This window comes from Nothoprocta perdicaria, unplaced genomic scaffold, assembly GCF_003342845.1.
Source record: "Nothoprocta perdicaria isolate Ctin4 unplaced genomic scaffold, notPer1 scaffold_20, whole genome shotgun sequence".
Classification (NCBI taxonomy): domain Eukaryota; kingdom Metazoa; phylum Chordata; class Aves; order Tinamiformes; family Tinamidae; genus Nothoprocta; species Nothoprocta perdicaria.
In genome coordinates this window covers 6,939,520-6,957,689 of record NW_020455205.1, presented here as the reverse complement: position 1 = coordinate 6,957,689, position 18,170 = coordinate 6,939,520, and the positions used below count along the sequence as shown (strand labels likewise).

At 43.2% G+C, this 18,170-nt stretch overlaps 1 protein-coding gene across 1 annotated transcript in view; it reads left to right on the top strand.

The window, feature by feature from the left end:
- The first annotated feature begins 17,866 nt into the window (after positions 1-17,866).
- Positions 17,867-18,170, top strand: part of RNF2 (ring finger protein 2) — a 13,616-nt gene continuing 13,312 nt past the window's right edge. The window contains exon 1 of the mRNA XM_026037989.1: positions 17,867-17,958. The gene's annotated coding sequence lies outside the window, so the exon portion shown is untranslated. The remainder of the gene's footprint in view (positions 17,959-18,170) is intronic.

The following is an 18,170-nucleotide window of genomic DNA, read 5'->3' as shown; positions in this document are numbered from 1 at the left end:
GGCGGGCGCGGGGCGCGGAGCGGGGCGCGGAGCCGCTGCCGGCCGCCGCTCGCGGAGCCGCTGCCGGGGCAGGGCCGAGGCCGGGGCCGCCGCCGCTCGCGCCCCGCCCCGCGCCGCTCCCCGCGGCGCCGCCTCTCCGGCCTCCCGTTAAACGCGAGCGTTTCCACGAGCGCGTCCAGGCRGCTCCTGAGCATCTGCACGGATGGAAACTCCTCATCCTCGCTGGGCAGCTTGCTACCCTCACTGTAAAAACAGCTTTTTCCTACATTTAGATGCAATCTCCTGTTTCAGCTGGAGGCCTCTGCCTCCAGTCCTGTCACTGGACACCTTGGAGCAGTTTGTCTCCGTCTTCTTTACACCTCCCAGCCCCTATTTGTACACACGGGCCAGATGCCCCTGGGGCTGCTCCTCTGCAGGCTGCACATGCCCAGCTCTCAGCCCCTCCTCACAGGACAGGTGCTCCAGTCCCTTAATCATCACCGTGACCCTCACTGGACGTGCTCCAGTAGCTCCATCCCGCCTGGTACTGAGGCACCGCTGGACACAGCCCTCCAGTGCGGCCTCCCTAGCGCYGATGGAGGGGCAGCAGCAGCTCCCTTGACATGCTGGCAGCCTAATGCAGCCCAGGACACCTCTAGCTGCCTCCCTGCCATGCACAYTGCTGCTTCGTGTCCAGCCGGCTGCCCTGTCCTGCACACCTGCTCTCCAGCTGGTTGGCTGCCCGTATGCACTAGTGCATGGGCTTGCTCCTCCCTAGGTGCAGGACGTGTGGGAAAAGTCAGGAGCAGAGCCAAATGATCCCGCTTCTATACTGTTCCAATAGCAAAACCATTCCTCTCTAGAATAAGAAATTGGCTAGGATTGATTTTAATTTAACATAGCCACATATAATGCACTGCAGTTCTCAATGACAAAATAATTAAGCACTAACAAAATAACAGCAGCACAGACAAAACAAACACTTTCATTGTTTTTCTTTCCCCTGAGAAATCCTGATCTTTGAGAGAAAGAAGCTTTATGTCTTCCTCAGAACGCTCCTTCTCTAAAAACTTCTTTTGTAGCATATCCTGAAAGGCAACGTGATGGAGCCCTTCCATTGCACCCAGAAAGTAAATTCTGGAGTGAAAAAGGCTGTACTTCACTGTTATCTCTCTACAGAGGAAACTGTAACATAACCATGAAGTGTCAAAGACAGAGACATAACCATGAGGTCTGTTCTCAGCACAAACGGTCATACCAGCAAATAAAGTGGTTGTTAGTCAAACACACGGCCCTCAGTGCAACCGCAGGGCTGACAAAGCGCAGACGCGCCATCAGAACGACTGATAAAATCTTTGTCCTGTTGTTGTTGTCCTCCCCCAGGGAGCAACACCGTCTGAGTGTAACTTAAGATATGTAAGGAACCTGTTGCTGTGGCATGCTGCAAAACAGCCTTTGCCTGTATCATCCRCTTCAGAGGAAAATGAAGGGTTTATCCTGTTTATACTCCCCCACAGCCTTCTTGGTTTATACTCTTCCACAGTCTTCTTGGTTGCCTCATAAACACGGACGAATGTGAGCAGAAGCACTGAAGTGAAAGGTACTTAGGTKCCCAATGAAAAATAATGAGGCAGATGAGTGCAGGGAATGGGTTTGTCCACCTTCCTTCTCCACTCCTCATTGTCCTTCCCAATTATCCTTTCTTCCCATTTGGCATGCAAACAGCGATCATTTGAAAACTCAGGAAATACAAACTGTAGATAACATTTATCATTTTACCCTACTTGGTTGCAAATTGTTTATAAACGTCCATTTGGTCCTCACGTTTTAATCTGATCCAAAGGTGTTCTTAAACTTCTCAGCAGAGAAACTTCCTCATATAAATGCATTAAAGTTGACATGTAAGAATCCCGTAGTTTTCTCATCATATTTAGTAAACACATGCAGCTCACTTTGAGGTTCATCTAGATGTTAGCACTGTTAAAAATCTCCTGGCACTTCCAACCTCACATGTTCTCCCTCAGAAACATACACCTTCTAGTGTAAAATCCAAAAACTAAGAAACTCCAACTTTTCTAAGAGTGAGGTGTGGTCAAAAATGCTCTCCTGTAAACGAGGACTAGAACCTTTTCTCTCTTTTTGACACCTGAAATTCTTGAATAGTAGGATTTAGGCAGCTGGAATTTAAAGACGAACGCCAAGTCTCTTGCAACGATAAAAGAATCTGCTAGTGGCACCGCATTTTCATACAAGCCTGTTGCTGGATTTGCAAAATAACTGTAGTCCTAATGTATACTGACATGTTCACTAAAGTCAGTCTTCTCAACCATCACACTGCAGGGTGTTACTGCTCTAGGTAAGCAAGGACAGAACGCTGCTTAGATAAGTAGATTTGCTTCTCAAAAAAATGAGGAGAATTGCACATTGCTAACTGCTGTGTAAAGGACAGGGCTAGCCTCTGAAACAACACACGCCCACAAGAAGGTATGTTCATCATCTCCCTTCCTATCTTTACGCACCCTACAGCGTGATATAGATTCCCAGTTCATTAAAGTGAAAACCAAGAGTGGTAAATATGTTCTGAGCAGCTTATAGTTTTTGTAACAAAATAATGAAGCTGTAGGTATACACTTCATCTTACGAACTGTCCTATCACAGTTCTTTTCTTACCTTATTACAAATAAACAGATTCTCTCAAGTTCAGTCTGTTCACAGAGAAGGATGACTTGTCCACACACCATGATCACACAGGTAGAAAAAGCCTTTTCCGATCTCACTAGAACAAGATACTGCATCCTACCTAAGTTTAAACAACTTTCCTCAAGCCCTATGGCAAACAGTCCTCCAGGTCTTTTGCCCCTTTCTATTCTCATTGCACGAGTGCTGTTAGCCCTGTCTCCTGCCACGTCAGAAGTGTAATGAGAGCCCTGTTCTCGTCTTGCTCTTTTGATGCTAGTCTTGTGAGTCTTTGAAGCTGGAGTCTGCTTTTTGAAAGTCTGGAGAGGCAATGCTGTATCTAGAAGAACAGGAAAGTACACTGCAAACTAAATACAGATGGCAACCAATAAGGACAAAACTCTGGATTTCCTAGGATGTGGCACTGGACTGAAGGTATCAGGGAAAGTCTCTGAGCAGGGAAGTGAAATTCAGAATCCTTAAGGCCTAATTCTCGACTGTCTTCCTTATGTATTACAGCATCCAACAGTTGAGAGGGGCCTAGAGCTRTTATGCTGTCCATTTGCCTGCACAAATGACAAATAATTATTGTTTTTACATCTATGCAAATTAAATTATACATATTGAACATTTCTGTTTACTAAATGTGCTCTTAAATCATATCTGGTGCATTCTAACACCACTTCCTTGTCTTCTTATTCACTAGATTATGAAATCTGTTAAATTAGTCTCCTAGAGGTTTTAATGAAGATTCCTGCTCATTTGCCTTTAAAAGTACTATTTTAATTAGTGAGGACATTCTTGTCGAAGCAGCTACCATACAGGTCTTTGCAGATGAATTGGTGATGCAAGCTTCCTGGTTGTCAAACACGAGGCACGGATTTGTTCCCTCACCTTGAAGCAGAGGTGCTGTGTAGAAACTGGTCAATAAAGCCACATCTGACTGCACTTTCCTCTGCACTGTGTTCCCGCTGCTCCAGAACAACTGACCAGAAGGAGCAGCTAAATCCAGTGATCTCACCACAAAGCTCAGGATAAATTCAGTCAGTGGTAGGTTCAGTGCACTCCTCACAGCCTCAAAACAGCAGCCAGACCTGCTTGGGAAGGCAAAAGGAAAAACCACTCTGAGTGGTGGAAATGTGTTTATAGGGTGTGATTTCCACGGGCAGGTTGAAGTGGTTTCCAGCTCAGGTAATAGAGACAGGCTTATGCACAGAGGAGACAGTCTGAGGGACTAGCACAACTGCCTTGCCATGAAGAGGAGAGTAGTTTTTCTTTCCCTGCTCAGTTATGTCTTTTTGACTCCATTTGATATGTTTGTGAACCATAAGACACGCTGAAATTTGGTATCTCCGTTGCTCACAGTCCTGCCTTTACCAAGTTATTCCTTTGCCAGTCCTAGGGCAGCAGAAGAGCAAAACCAATGAYGAGAAGAGAGACCACCGACTGTGCCCACCACAACAGGCACCCCACTGCCTATACACTGAGTGCGGTGCAGCAAGACATCAAAAGCTGTAAAGGAGACCTGCTATTTTTCTTCTGAATGAAATTAAATTGYAGCATGACTCTATACTCAGAGGAGTTAGGGTGGGATTATATTGCCCCTGGAATTCTGCCTCTGTTTGATTAGCAAAGATATGGCTGAAACGTTCCTCCTAAGTGAGCTGGTGATCATGGATTATTAACAATCCTTCAAAAGTATGGCAGTTGTCTGCTGCAGAGGCCAAATGATCCTGCAGACATCATTAAGGAAGGAGAGGAAAAATCCTCACCACATCTGGATTTGCTTCTTCTGGACACAGATGGTTTGGGTTGCATTTTTCCCAGAAAATACTCATTAAGACAAAGCAGAGAGTTTAAATGCAGTCTTCCTGTTTCAAGTCTCCATTTTCCATGCAGAAACTTCTCATCAGGAGCCTCTCCAAGAAGGCATATGTATGGATTGAAAAGGATTTTCCAAACCCTATTGCACTCTGAGTAGGTTTTAACAGTTCAAAAGCATAGCTGACACACAAAATAAATCTGGATAGCGGGGATTTATTTTCCCTCCCTCAGAAGTGACTGCCTTGTCTGTTACAAAAAAACTTAGCACTCTGAGTTCTATAACCAAGGTGAATAGATCCCCAAGAGTTTACAAGTTTTTCAGCTGACGATGCCCAGAGTGTGTCCTTTCTCAGAAACATCTCAATTCAAGCCCAGCTTTTGACATGGGGACGTCACGCAGTGATGAGCACTGCAACAAAAGCCACAAGGTCCTAATCATGTTGGCAGCGGAGGTACCTGCTGATCCTTGTAATCCCATTAGCCTAATGCTCTGCTCCAAGTTACCACGGGCCTTGACATGGAAGAACCTGCCCAGACAACAGAAAAACATCTCCAACATCTCCTATCCATGGGCAAAAGCAGCAGGGGCTCTGTTCCCCCACTCCAGCACCCACAGCATCAAACACAGGGGCAGTGGATCTGCCACTAGGATGCTGATCAGTACATAAACTGCAAAAAGTAGCTTACAGCAGAGCAAGGATCAAGAACCATGGAAATTAGCCACAGCCAAACTTATCTGGGCAGTGCCGGACACACAGGGTGCCTGTCCTTTGGGAGGGCAATGTGAGGAACTGCTACATCGGTCCCTCTGCACTGACTCCCTCACGCTTGCTGTGCTGCTCCTCTGCTCGCTAAGGCTGTGGGTAACCAGCAGGCTGCTATTTCAGCATGTTGTCTAGCTTGGCTGCTCGTTTGTGTTACCTTTATCACAGCCGCTGCATCACACGAAACTGATACATGTCTGGCTGTAATAACACAGGTTGCACCTCAGCATTAGCTTTGCTTTATTTTATATTCCTCTATGTTAATTACTGCTTAAAAAAAATAAAAATAATTAAACAGAAAACAGGCAAAATTAAACAATTAAATTCSTATGACATTACTGTCGTGCAAGCCATATAGACATTGCAATTGTCTGGCCATGATAGCAGCGTCTGTTGCATCTTTTATGATGGTTAATGCTACTTTGTATATAATAATACAAATCAGGATCATATTTGTATAATGTTTTGTAATAAAGCATTATGGTTTGCTCTACTAGCAGTATCTAATATCTCCTGCTCTTGCAGGAGATTGCACATCTTAATGTAATAACCATCTACTTAAAATGGAAAAAACCTCCATTAAATTGCTAGTGGATATTTTTTCAAAGCAATTTAAATGTCAATATTTATTCTGCTTTTATAGGAAAGTATAATATGCTCATAAAAATTCCTTGCAATTCTATCATTGCAACCCCACTAGCTGCTGTACTGAACATTGAACATTCCGGCTTATTTACTAGAGTAGAGCAGTCCTATGCAGAAAAATAAATCATTTTATGGCTTCTTTTGCTGACATTTACTAAAAACCTATATTCTTCTTAGTTATCTATGTAGTTCAGCTTTACCAGATGYGTTTTGACCATAGTTAATGATAATACAGTACATAAAGCTAATGCAACTATTGCTTTTCCTTTCTATTATAATTTTTAATAAAGTTAATATTTCGTTAGTCATTAGAATCCTCACTTGCCTGGCAGAAAATAAAACTTTCTTCTGCTATTCCAATTTCTGCAGAAACATGGTGATTAGGAGTATTATTATGGATCACAGAAAAGTGTAGATTGGAAGGGATCTCTGGAGATCAATTCATCCAACCTTCGCTTGGAAATGRGGCCCTCAATGAGATTGTCCAGGGTCCTCTCAAGTCAAGTCCTGAATTTTCCTAGTGAGGGAAATTCTCCCAATTTCCTGGGCAGCCTATTCTGATGTCTAACTGATCTCATGGTGAAGATTTTCTTTTATATATATAGACTGAATTTCCCCTGAAGCAACATGTGTGTATTAGATGTGTATTAGACTGAGTATATTTTCTCTGCATGTGTCCAGATACTCAAATTTGTGCACGCCCGTCTACAGCAATAGAAGAAAGAACAGCAGCCTTCCTTTTTCTGATGGTATCACAGAACCATAGAATCCTTAASCTTGGAAGGGACTTTTAGAGATCATCTAGTCCAACCTGCCCACACCCGCAGGGTCACCTAGAGCACAGGGCACATCATGCTGAGTATTTGGTAACAGAACTACATCAAGGCTAGCATTTGTCCAAATCTTTTATAGGAAAAAAAAAAAAGAGCAATAAACCCTTCCCTTTCAACTTTGCACAGCCTGCAAAGTACTGGACGGAACTGAGAAGTCTTTAAATACTGTGGAAAGCCAGAAACTACAGAAAAGAGGAGATTAAAATTGAGAGTATTGTGTTTCTACAACCACAATGTGGTTCTACAACCTCCCTAACTTAAAATGAAGGAATGTTTCAGTAGACTCTACCTATATACCATAATCCATCTCTAAGAGCTCTAGCCGCAGCCTGGGGGCCTGTATTGTGCCCTCACTTTGTGCACATACATCACTGCCATGGACTGAAAGCAGCCTCCAAAACTTTGTAGCCCTGCCAGAACAATTACCTGTTACTTGGTGCATTGCCCCAAATAAACCTCCAAAATCTGGATTGTAGAATTCATTTCTCTTGTGTATTACTTTAGCTATTTCAAGAACTGCCAAAAAAAATAAAGGGGGGGGGGAGGATAAAAATGTTTAGATCATGAAATAAGCATGAATAATGGTTTGGCTACAATTCCCTCCTCTTTCCCTAAAGGCTTGAAAGAATAACAGGAGGAAATACTAAAAAGAACCAGCAATCTAAACAAAGGTTGTGAGGTCAAACTCTCACTTGTTCCTCCTTCCTTCTCTTTATCGCTGCCAGCCACTTTGYTGCCGGTTCTCAGCTTCAGGGGCTCTTTGCTTTGTTCGTCCACAGACAGAAACAATTAACGACAAAAAAAGCTTCATGGTCACCCAGTGATATCCTGAGCCATTCCCAAGTCTCACATTCAGCAAAATTAAAACTCTCTGAAAACCAGGAAGCAGAGACTGAAGTACATCCTTCGCAGCCCTGGAATTAGCTGCCCAGCTGACAGCTGTATCTGCTGCTTTTAGGTATATCTGCAAGGAAACATCATGAGGAGCATTGCATTAGCTTCACAGCACTCACCTTCTACCTACTGGCGAGGCAGGAGTGCAGCAAAGCCACAGACAGCCAAGTTTTGATGGTTTTAACTATGAGTGCACGAAAGTCTTCTTGCCAGCAGGGCTTCATAGCAGTGAAACATGAGAGAAATTTGAGCCTATGGATTTAAAAACAGMCAAGCAAAAGTTTTGCATCACACAGACTCACAGAATCACAGGATGGTTAAAGTTGGAAGGGACCCCTAGAGATCATCTAGTGCAAGCCGCTGCCCAAGCAGGGACACCTGCACACCTCAGGCACCCATTAGGTGCATGGAAGGTTCATGACATATACGAGTGTGCAGAGCATACATATAAGTGAAGGACTGTGAAATCCCTGCAAGCATGAGGATGCTTCGAGGAAGCAAGCTGCATCTGAGGACAGATCAGGTATAAGGAGCTGCCGTTTGGTCCCGTACATGTAAATGCAAAAGAAGTCATTAGACTCTGCCTGGCAGGGCTCCAGGGTCCCGTCCCCRAATGTTTCTGCTGCCTGCAGAACGCAGGCACGTTGTGCTGGCACATCCCCCAAAACAAGCACACCCAGTCATAACCTAGTTCCACGGCTGGCCTAATTCGATATCTRGGAGCACAAAATGCCATCTCTAACCATCAATCTAAGTCTTTGTCAGTGAATTTTCTAGCTTCATAAAGAACTGTTTCACTGCAGAAACTGGTATCACACAGCTGTGARGTACTTGCATGATACAATAAAGGAAGCTACACGGTTCCTATTGAGTTTGCTTTGGCACATCTGGCCATAGGGGAATGATTAAGTTTACACGTCTAACTGATCAAAGGCTGCAGCTCCTGACGGGAAGGAGAGGAACTGGATTTCTGGTCGGTGTTCAAATGTCCGGAKCCCTATCGTGACTGCTGAATACAGGGACTATCCAGCGCATGGSTGCTCATTGGCGTGCCCTGCTCTGTACAAAACACCCCCCGAGCCTCAGCTGCGAAGTTTAGCTGTTCCCTTCCTATTTCATGAAGATGCCAGCAGGTTGAAAATTACTCCTTGCTGTCTGGCGCCCTCTCCTGCGACATTACTTAYGTAGCCCTTGTAGATGCAGCGCCAGGTGCTCCTCTTTGGGCAGGCCCTTTCTGTACAGAAGTACCTCCTGACCCAGCAAAACTACCTTCCACTTTTCAGGTACTTAAGATATTTAAGTTATTCAGACACCCTTCCTCTTGATGGCAGGATTCCAGGTCACCCAGCTGAGATTACAACCATCTCAAAGAGCAGTTCTGAGATGAATAAACTGCTCCACGTGCGGGTCATCTCCTCCAGCTACCCATGAAGAACRAACCTCCTCTTCATCAAGAGATGCAAAACCCAGAGGCTCACAGCAAAGCCCAGGAAGGAGGGGTCGAGGAGCGGGGAAGGCCCTGAGGTTGAGGAGCTTCTCTGCGAGGAAACAGCTCAGGGCTAGCACTTAGTGGCCACATGTCTACATCCTCCTCCCACAGGCTGACCACCAAACCACCTTCTCTTCCATTTCCTTCCTCCTGTTGCCTTTTTTTTTTTTTTGCACTTTGTCAAGTGTTTCACACTGCTTCCTCATCCCTATTGAGTGATCTAAGACTTCTCTAGCATAATTTTCTAGTTGTRCACCAAAACTGCAAGAATCTGAAAAGAATGATCTGCTACAGTGATCACTATATTAGACATATATATTTCAACTGCTTTTTCACCATATGTTTAAGATGAGAAGTAGATGCCTGTTTTCACTAAAAATAAAAACAAAAAAAACCCCTAGACACTCAGTATTCATTTTCTCTAAGCATCTTAGAAAAATGTTATTTCTGGCTGAGAATTCTTTGATCAGTGGCCATGCAACATTACTGTAAATTCTTTCACAAGAAAGTTTATCAAAAGCTTAAAAAGCTTGGTTTTAGCTGCTGTGGGGAAAGAACTGTTGTATAGCTGAATTTCCCAACAACTCCATACTTCTTCATTCTCTGTTTTTATGCTATCAGTTTCTCTCATTTTCTTTTACAAACCTCCCGTGCTAGTGCCAAGCAACAGCATGAAAACTCGTAAAAGGATCRTTTTAATTTCTGTTTGATGACTAACCTACCACGTTATGATAGAGTTATAGGATGCCCTCTCCTAGCAAGGTAAAGAACATACTATGRCTCCAACTGTTCCTTCTGGAATCAGCATTTAGGGCCAGGATACATCCAAGACTGGAAGTTTGTGAAAGCTATTTTTGTCATTGTATTGGGGATAGAGCTACATCTCCACAGGCTTCCGCAAAATAAACTGCTGAAAGTGGTGGGAGAAGGAACCCACAGAGTTTTATGAACTGAAACCACCCTCTGTATGATTTACTTCAAAATATCTGTTCCTGAAACATGGTGTACAGTTCTGTAAAGAATACAAAAGATCTTAACAAAATTCCAATAGTGCCTACTCTTTTATGATAGCAAATGTTTTGATATCTTTGGGCAGTTTCCTCCCACTGCCACTTATTTTATTACTAGAAGTGTGCGGAACTCCCTCCAAATAGGATCTAGACTGGAAGCAAGCTCCTTTCAGCGTTGCCAGAAAAAAAAAAAGTCAATTTTCTTCCCCCTGCTTCCCCTAATTCCAGAATGTTTCGAAATTTTTAGCTTTGACCTTTGAGAATACATATACTTTTGAAACACCTTAAGTTCTTTTGATGACTGATGTGACTTAAACACCTTAACCATGTAGGTACTTAGAAATTACTGCCTGAATAGAATTATTATATTGTCTTTTCTTATCTCATGTTTTTTATTCTAAAGTTGTGACTGAAACAGACAGAATTTGCTTTAAAAGCATCAAAACTAACGATGTTTTTAATAAATGTTTTTAAGATGTTACAAATGGATTTTTATCTTTCTGATAACATCTCTGTTTCATTTTCTCTTACCTCAGGTTTGAACTGTATTAAAGCCCATTTTACAAGCTTGGACTTGGGCAGAAATCTAGAATTTACTAGAGCTCTAACTTTGGTGTGATTCGGGGGAGCAGTTAGCTTGCCAGCTGAGTCAATTAAGGGAGGGGTGTAAACAAAACACTTTAGAATACCCAAACTACAGTAATCTACAGTGTGAAGGAATCTCAGCTAAGTGTTACAACTACAAAAAAAAAAAAAAAAAAAAAAAAAGCTAGATTTTTCTCTTAGCCACCCTCCTGTTCTACATGCATCTAATGTCTCTCTTTTCCAGTCAGTCACACTGGCTACACAATAGAAAGGATCATTAATGTTTCTGATTATTTTTGCCACTAGATTCTCATTGTCATGTTAATTAGACTAAACCAGACTCCCAGTGAGACTGTAACAAYGATAATCATTGTAGTCCTCTGACAGCTCCCTCCAAAACCACTTTCGATGGCTCTGTAAACTTGCTGTCTCCACAGACCACACGAGTTGGTTAATGTAAATACTCTGGTTTGGCCTTAGTTGCTCTCAGATATGTTACACGATTCAAGATAGAAAAATAAATTCATAATAACTGGGAATCTGAAGCACCTATCACTCTTTCCATTCAACTGACCAGGCAGTGGAAACAAAATATATTTTGTACTTGTTTAGCAGGCATTAGGACTGTCTTTTTCTTTAACTACAAGATATAAATATTGTGGGGAGTTGTCTCCTGTCAGAAGTTAAAAATCACTGTACATTGATACCCATCAGGGCTCTCTTTGTCTGGAAACACTGGCTTGCTCTGCTTTTCCCTCTCATTCAATAGCTTTGCTGCCAATACGTTTTAGCCTTTCCACTGTTTGTTTCAAAGATAATCATAAATGTTGACATTTTTTAGCATGGACCCTCAGTTTGAAAAGATTTCACTTCTGAGAAGTTAACTTTTACATCTATATTGTGACTGATGTTATYGAGGGGGGAAAACAAGGGCAGAGTAAGTGCTGAGCTGCCTTTCTTCTTTTATACTACGAAGGCATTAATACCAAGTCTTATGTTCAGAATATACTGAGAAATGGCCTTCTTAAATAAATRGAAATCATGATAACAAACAAGCTTTACTCACTATCATTATGTTTTGTTAATCTGAATCTACAAAGCTCCAGTCCCCTGCATGCAGTGTGTGCATGGACATACAAATCTGCTCTGCTTGTAACGCTGTGTTACGTCTCCTTTCTCWTCATACTGCAAATATGAACCAGATGTCTCCAAGGCCACAGAGGATAATCAAACTGTAAAATACAGATAGCCTATTTTTCCTCTTAACYGTATTCCTGCTGGTCATTTGGAAAGCGAGAATATTCCTAACAGCAGAACTTCAGACTTTAAAATACAAACCACAACATACAGCCAGGATTTCACTTCTATCCTGTGACACAAAAGTCAAGAATGGAGAGAGGAGGCAGAACTCTAAAACTGAAATAATTTCTTTGTTAGATCTCTAACTTAAAGGATGTTTAGAACATTACCTGACAGTTGTTTTCTCTGCCATAGATGTGGGTGCTGATTCACAGGCCTTGAGTGACTTGCTAGGTAGTACAAATGGAAATTGGGCTGGGCCTCTTGCCTCCTTGTACAATAACTGCAAAATCCTATTTACTGAGTTCATCTGAAATGCACGTGTGTGCAACATGCACTGCTGCCCCCAAATAACTACTGCTCAGGCTGGTGCTCCAAATGCAAGGCCCACTCAGACTATGATAATAGGTCAGTCTTTAACAGCAACTTAACAGCAACTCTGGAGGCATCTGAGAAAAAAAGGGAACTACTAGTCATTTATCTGCTATTATGAGTAAATCTATAGCCTAAATTCTCTTTCTTTTTCCCCACTCCTCTTCTTTGTACTCTGTACTATGATCTCTATTTCTATTGCTGAGAGACTATTGAAAAACAGACATTCATTCATCACATTTAAAATGTCCTTGTAAAAATAAGGTAAATAGACCAGGAAATCCTTGTACTTATTTACCAGTCAAATGCATTTGCAGTTTAAGTAGAATTCTTCGATAACTTKAGAAAAAGTGTTCTTGACTAGAGTATTGGACAGCATGTTGACTTGTACGATGGTAGCAGTAATTGCAGAAAAAAAAAACTCTGAATTTTCTAAATCTGATTTCATGTGTTTCACATAGCTGCAGTTATGAATGCAACTAGCTAAACCTACTTGGCCCCTTGAAAAAGATTTTTGCTGATGCTAATAAAACACAGAAAAAGATATATCTACTATTTTCCGTATGTGAAAAATTCCACTAGAGGGCATGACATAATTATCTAAAACATGGTCCAAGCAACAAGATACTCACGCCTGATCAGAAACCAAGAGCTGAATTAACCAGCTACAGGTTACACCTTCAACATATGCACATTCAGCAGAAAGTTCACTGTTTCCATTCACACTTAGCAGTTTGCTGCTTATGTTTCAGACCTTAAGGAGGCCTTGCAGGCAGATGTCAATTCTATGAAGAAAATTTGTCCTGTTTTTAATCCTACACTCATGCCAAATCAAGGCCTAGACCCACATATGTAAAATACTGCCTAACGTGGCTGTTGGATCTGTTTTCCAGGGCACAGTAGTTTTCTGCCACTCATGAAAAGCTCACCTGCCCAAGACACAGCTTTATTATGGGTTCATCTCTGTGGAACATGCCCCAAACACAACAACCTCCTACACTTCAAGAGGCCTTGACCTCTTCAATGTATATAAAACTATTTTAAAAACCTCTTTCACAGCGTTGTGTAGGCAGCTTCCCCTAGGAACAACCACATGCCACAGGTGTTGATCAAACATGCTTCCTTACTGCTRGGGACACGATGCTACAGACATGTTTGCTGAAGCACAAATTATAAAGCTGGGAAAATGTTTTTAGTATGCTCCTCTCTCTGTTCCAGTTACATCCAGTAGGCACTGGAGCTGAAGCATTCTACGTTCCTCTGTGCCATGAGACCCACTACAAGGTCACAAAATCCTCTCAGTTATTCTTCTGTTCTGGAAGAAGTGAGATGGTGAAACAAAAACCGAAAAAATAATCTCTTTGCTCCCATTCTACCTGTTATAATGAAAAAAAAAGAACCCTACTAAAAAAAAGAAACAGAGATAATTTGGCCCTTGGGCTAGACTCTGTCCTCTTTACAGTCCTTTTTACAGTGAAAGGTAACTGCAGGAATAGCTTGTGTTTCTCTAAAGCATTTTAAAATGTCATCTTTTGAAGATCTAAGAAGAAAAAATGTTAAAGCTTTAAAACAGAATTACCACAATTCRTTAATAATTATTTCGGAACAATTGCTTCACTGCAGAAACCTCTGTGTAGCACAGAAAAGAGCTGGGGGAAAAAATAGGACTCTTGGTTAAATTCTGAAAAAAAAGTTACCAGCAGCACAATGCAGAAATCTGGCAGGAGAGCCAAGTTCCCAAAAGAGCTTCTGGCATACTCTGTAAGTGGGTAAATATATCACTGGTGACTTGTTCCAAATATTCTAAATGAACTTCTTTGTGAAAACACCTACAAATGAACTTTTTGTCTGTTGTCAACCCACATTGGAGTTTAGACTTAGTAATTTGGCACCCTGAAAAATAAAGTGGACCTGAGTCATTCTGTCCAAGAGTGGGAGTGCAGAAATTCCTAGTCCTGTATTCTCATTACAACTGTCTTCTTTTATGGTGGGGGAGATACTCTGCTCTTCTGCCTAGCCCTTGACTAGAAATTGACTCACGCTGCTGGTGCTTTCCGGGTTCCCACGTTCGTGTAGCACAAAGAGAAAAGTTCTTGTGGATGGCAACAGACAGGCACATCCTGCACTCTCCTTTGGAATTTTGTCTTCCAGAATTTGCTCTTTGTTCACAGTTGCTGGCGGGCAACTTCACCAGCACAATCTTCTGTAGCAGAAGAGGCCTGGAATCTAGCTGTGACTCCAGCAAGAAGCACGCTAAGGCATAGGGCTCCTTGAGAAGGAAAAAATAAAGTCTTTATTGCACCTGGCTACAAGAAAACAGAAGAAAGTCTGATAGGTTGCCAGACACACACATACTTGGATCTCCTTCAAAAGGGAACAAAAAGTGCTCAGTGGGAAAGCAAAGAATTCTCCCAGGACAAGAGTATTGACATGATTTAATTCTTAAGAGTGGTTAGTTGCAAAAGAGTGGAGACTGTGCTCTGTTCTAAGCATATTTCCATTAGAAGACTCATTTGACCTAGTATTGAAGAGAAACAAAATGTTAGTTCTTTTCCTGGTCACTTAAAATAAGCTACCACTCTTTTGTTCAGCTGACTCCACATTTCTGCAGACGGATGGGTATCCATTGATAATTTACCTTTCATAGCCTGAATTCAGAGTTATCTGGTAGTTACATGGAATAGGTCAGAATACACAGCATTCCACAAAGAAGCCAGACGTGTTTGACCAGATGTTACTTTCATCCTTTGAAATAAACTGGATGAAGAGAATATTCTGCTGTCAGAGATGAAATCCCTAGAGAATTCATACCAAAGGATTYGGCATACTCCAAGAGGACACAGGGGATAAGGCAGGAACACCAAGCTGCGCTTTAGGAGCCTAGCAAGAGCAAAGTCACACATCCTATGTGAAGGATACCTGAATTGATGTAAACGCTGTTGCAAAATCACTGCTTTGGGCAAATCTGCAGCTTCTAACTGTATTTATGATTTTGTTTGGCATCACATTCAAGGAAAAAAACAATTATAATCTCTGTCTTAGTTGAGACTAAACAACATGTTTTGGATAAACTGAATTAATTCTCTTCTATTACCRTAATAAAAGGATAAAGGAAAAGTCTAGATTAAGTTCCAACCAAATGAAAATATTTTAGTATGCTATTTAATTAACTACTTTTTTCTTTCTCTCCCTGCATTCTTACACCTACCACTATACTGTCTTAGGCATCATATACCGTCAGTATCAGCGATTAAGTGGCACCCATGGACAMAAGAAGTCCAAATTAAACATATGTCTTTCCAAACAATACTTCTATTTATTGTTATTTCAGGCAAACAAGTTARTATGTCCAACAGACATTTCAAAAACTAAGGAAACAAATTCTCTACTCTTAGTATGAATATTCTGAACTATTGTGCATTTTCTAACACACAGCTAAGGCTAGAGATTTAGATTTTGTAAATATACTGAGTTTGCGGTTATGCTCTTTTAAATGTTTAAGAATCTKAATTTCAAATACTAAGTTTTCTGTTTATATTGCCATTGCAGTAATTTGGAGGTTTGCTATTTTGAACCATATTTTTTTTTAATTGAGGCAAAATCATCAATCTTGAGCCAATATTAGATCAGAAGAACAAACCAGACCCATTTCTTCCTGCCTCCCTTTTGTGACATTTGATCCGAGGGTGCTTAGCATATACTCCGTAACSTGCACAATGGGTAAAAGCCTTGGAAATCTCTTCCTATGCTTGTCAGGAGCAGCTAGCATGGGAGAAAAGACACAGTATTTTAACAGTGCAAGGGCAGCCAAGTCACAGCCTGTCTGGAACACCATCAGTTACCTCCTGTTTCCAATCCATTGYCAGTTTATTTTTCCCTCACTCACTTATACACCCATCTTCCTTTAGTATAGTGCACCACAGCATAGCAACACACCAACAGGAACATCTCCTAACTTCTCTCACCTTTTCCTTCCAAACCTGTAAAATGAGAGTACTTGATCTGCCTTTTCTTACCTCTTCAAGCTTCTTTATAAAAGACAATGAATGGGTGGCYTTCAATTGCTTTAACAGGTAATAAATATTTTACCTAGAAAGAGGACATGGAAACAACTTGTCTCAGTTGAGTGGAGTAATTTACTGTTATTCTGTGGCTGCAAGGGGAAGAAGTGTTTCCATTACACCATAGACTGGGGAAGCCACAAGCTGATGAAAACTACTTCAGCCCTCACGCTGCACTTTGTTTTCCACCTCCAGAGAATGCASCAAAGAGCAAAACGGCTCGCAAACTCAGAGGCTTGAAACACACGTTTGGTGAGCTAATATTCAGTTGTTTTTTTGTTATTCATCTTTCTTCTGCATAGAAATCAACTTTACTGACAGTTGTACACCAACATAGGCACGACTTCACTCACTAGAGTATTGCAGATGCCAGAGAGCACAACACCTCACCAAGGGACACTTTCCAGAGTAACAGTAGCTTGACGGGAGAAGTCTTCCCTTCCTCGTCCCTGCCAAACAGCTGAAACATCAGGAACATTTCCATCATCAGTTCTGACTCGCTTCAGTGTAGTGTAACTTGTACATCTCTCCTGCACACTCTTCCAATTTTAACCTTAAAAAAAAAAATTCATTTGTTTTTGAAATTGTTTAAATTTGAAGGCMAAAATTATTTAAAAGGCAAATGGACAAACTAAGAGTACAACAGAGTCTGTTCTGCCATCTAGGCCACGTGCCCGCAGCACTTGTGTTCTGCTCTGCGTGGCACGCAGGCCGCTTTGGAAGCGGAGGAGCCGCTTTGGAAGTGGAGGAGCCAGGCAGCAGGGCCCTTGCGTAGCCTCCACAAGTCCAAACCAATGGAAGGGGCTCCAGTTTGAATTYGCCAAGTCTTAGGGAGCAACAACCACCCGTTACTTGACTTATAAGATGCCTCCATTCACCTTCTCTCCTGAGTGTGGGATTTGAGTCTAAGATATGATTATCAGCCCAAGTTGCGTCTTGGGCAATGTCAACACCTTTTCAAAAACAGACAGGCCAACAAGCCAGGAACGAGAGAGGATCCTTAAATCCTGCCCCCAGCCGCACTTTGCTCCCTGCGGTTCAGCTGAGCGAGTTGACTACAACTGGAAACAGAAACGCTGTTGCTGCTCCCTCACAGGCACACGCACGAATTTAATGACAGTGGCGGCTTTGCAGGTCCCGAGGTTCCCTTCAGGGCTACCGGAGCTGKCCGCATCCCTCTATTCTACGTTCCACATTCCCGTCCTCCGGCTCCTCGYGGGCCGGGAGGCGCCAGGACAAGCGCGTGTCCCGCGGGAGCCGCAAGTCCCGCTCCCCGCCCGGGCTGCGGGCAGGGGGGGACGGCGGGCGGAGCGAGGGGCCCCGCGGCGGGCAGAGGGAGGCAGAGGGAGGCGGAGGAGCCGGCTCCGTCCCGCAGCGCCATCCGCGCTCCCCCTGCCCAGCCCCGGCCATGAATATGTAACTCCCCTCTCTTTCCCGAGCTCCATTGCGGAGCCGCCGCTCGCCATATTGCGCTGCCGCGGCTTCCCCGGCGCAGGGAGGCGGCAGCGACGGCCTGAGCCGGCAGCGGTGAGTGCGGAGCGGCACTAGGAGCAGCCGCAGCAGCTGCTGCAGCCGCCGCATCTCTCCCCCTAGCGGGGCCGGACAAGCGCGGGGCTGCCCGCGCGGAGGGGCGTCCCCGGGCGCGCTGCCCCGAGGGGCGCCGCCTGTCCCGGGCCGGACTTGGGGGGACCGGCGCCCGGGGCAGCGGGGCCGGGGGCTCCGCCGCCGGCGGGTGGAGC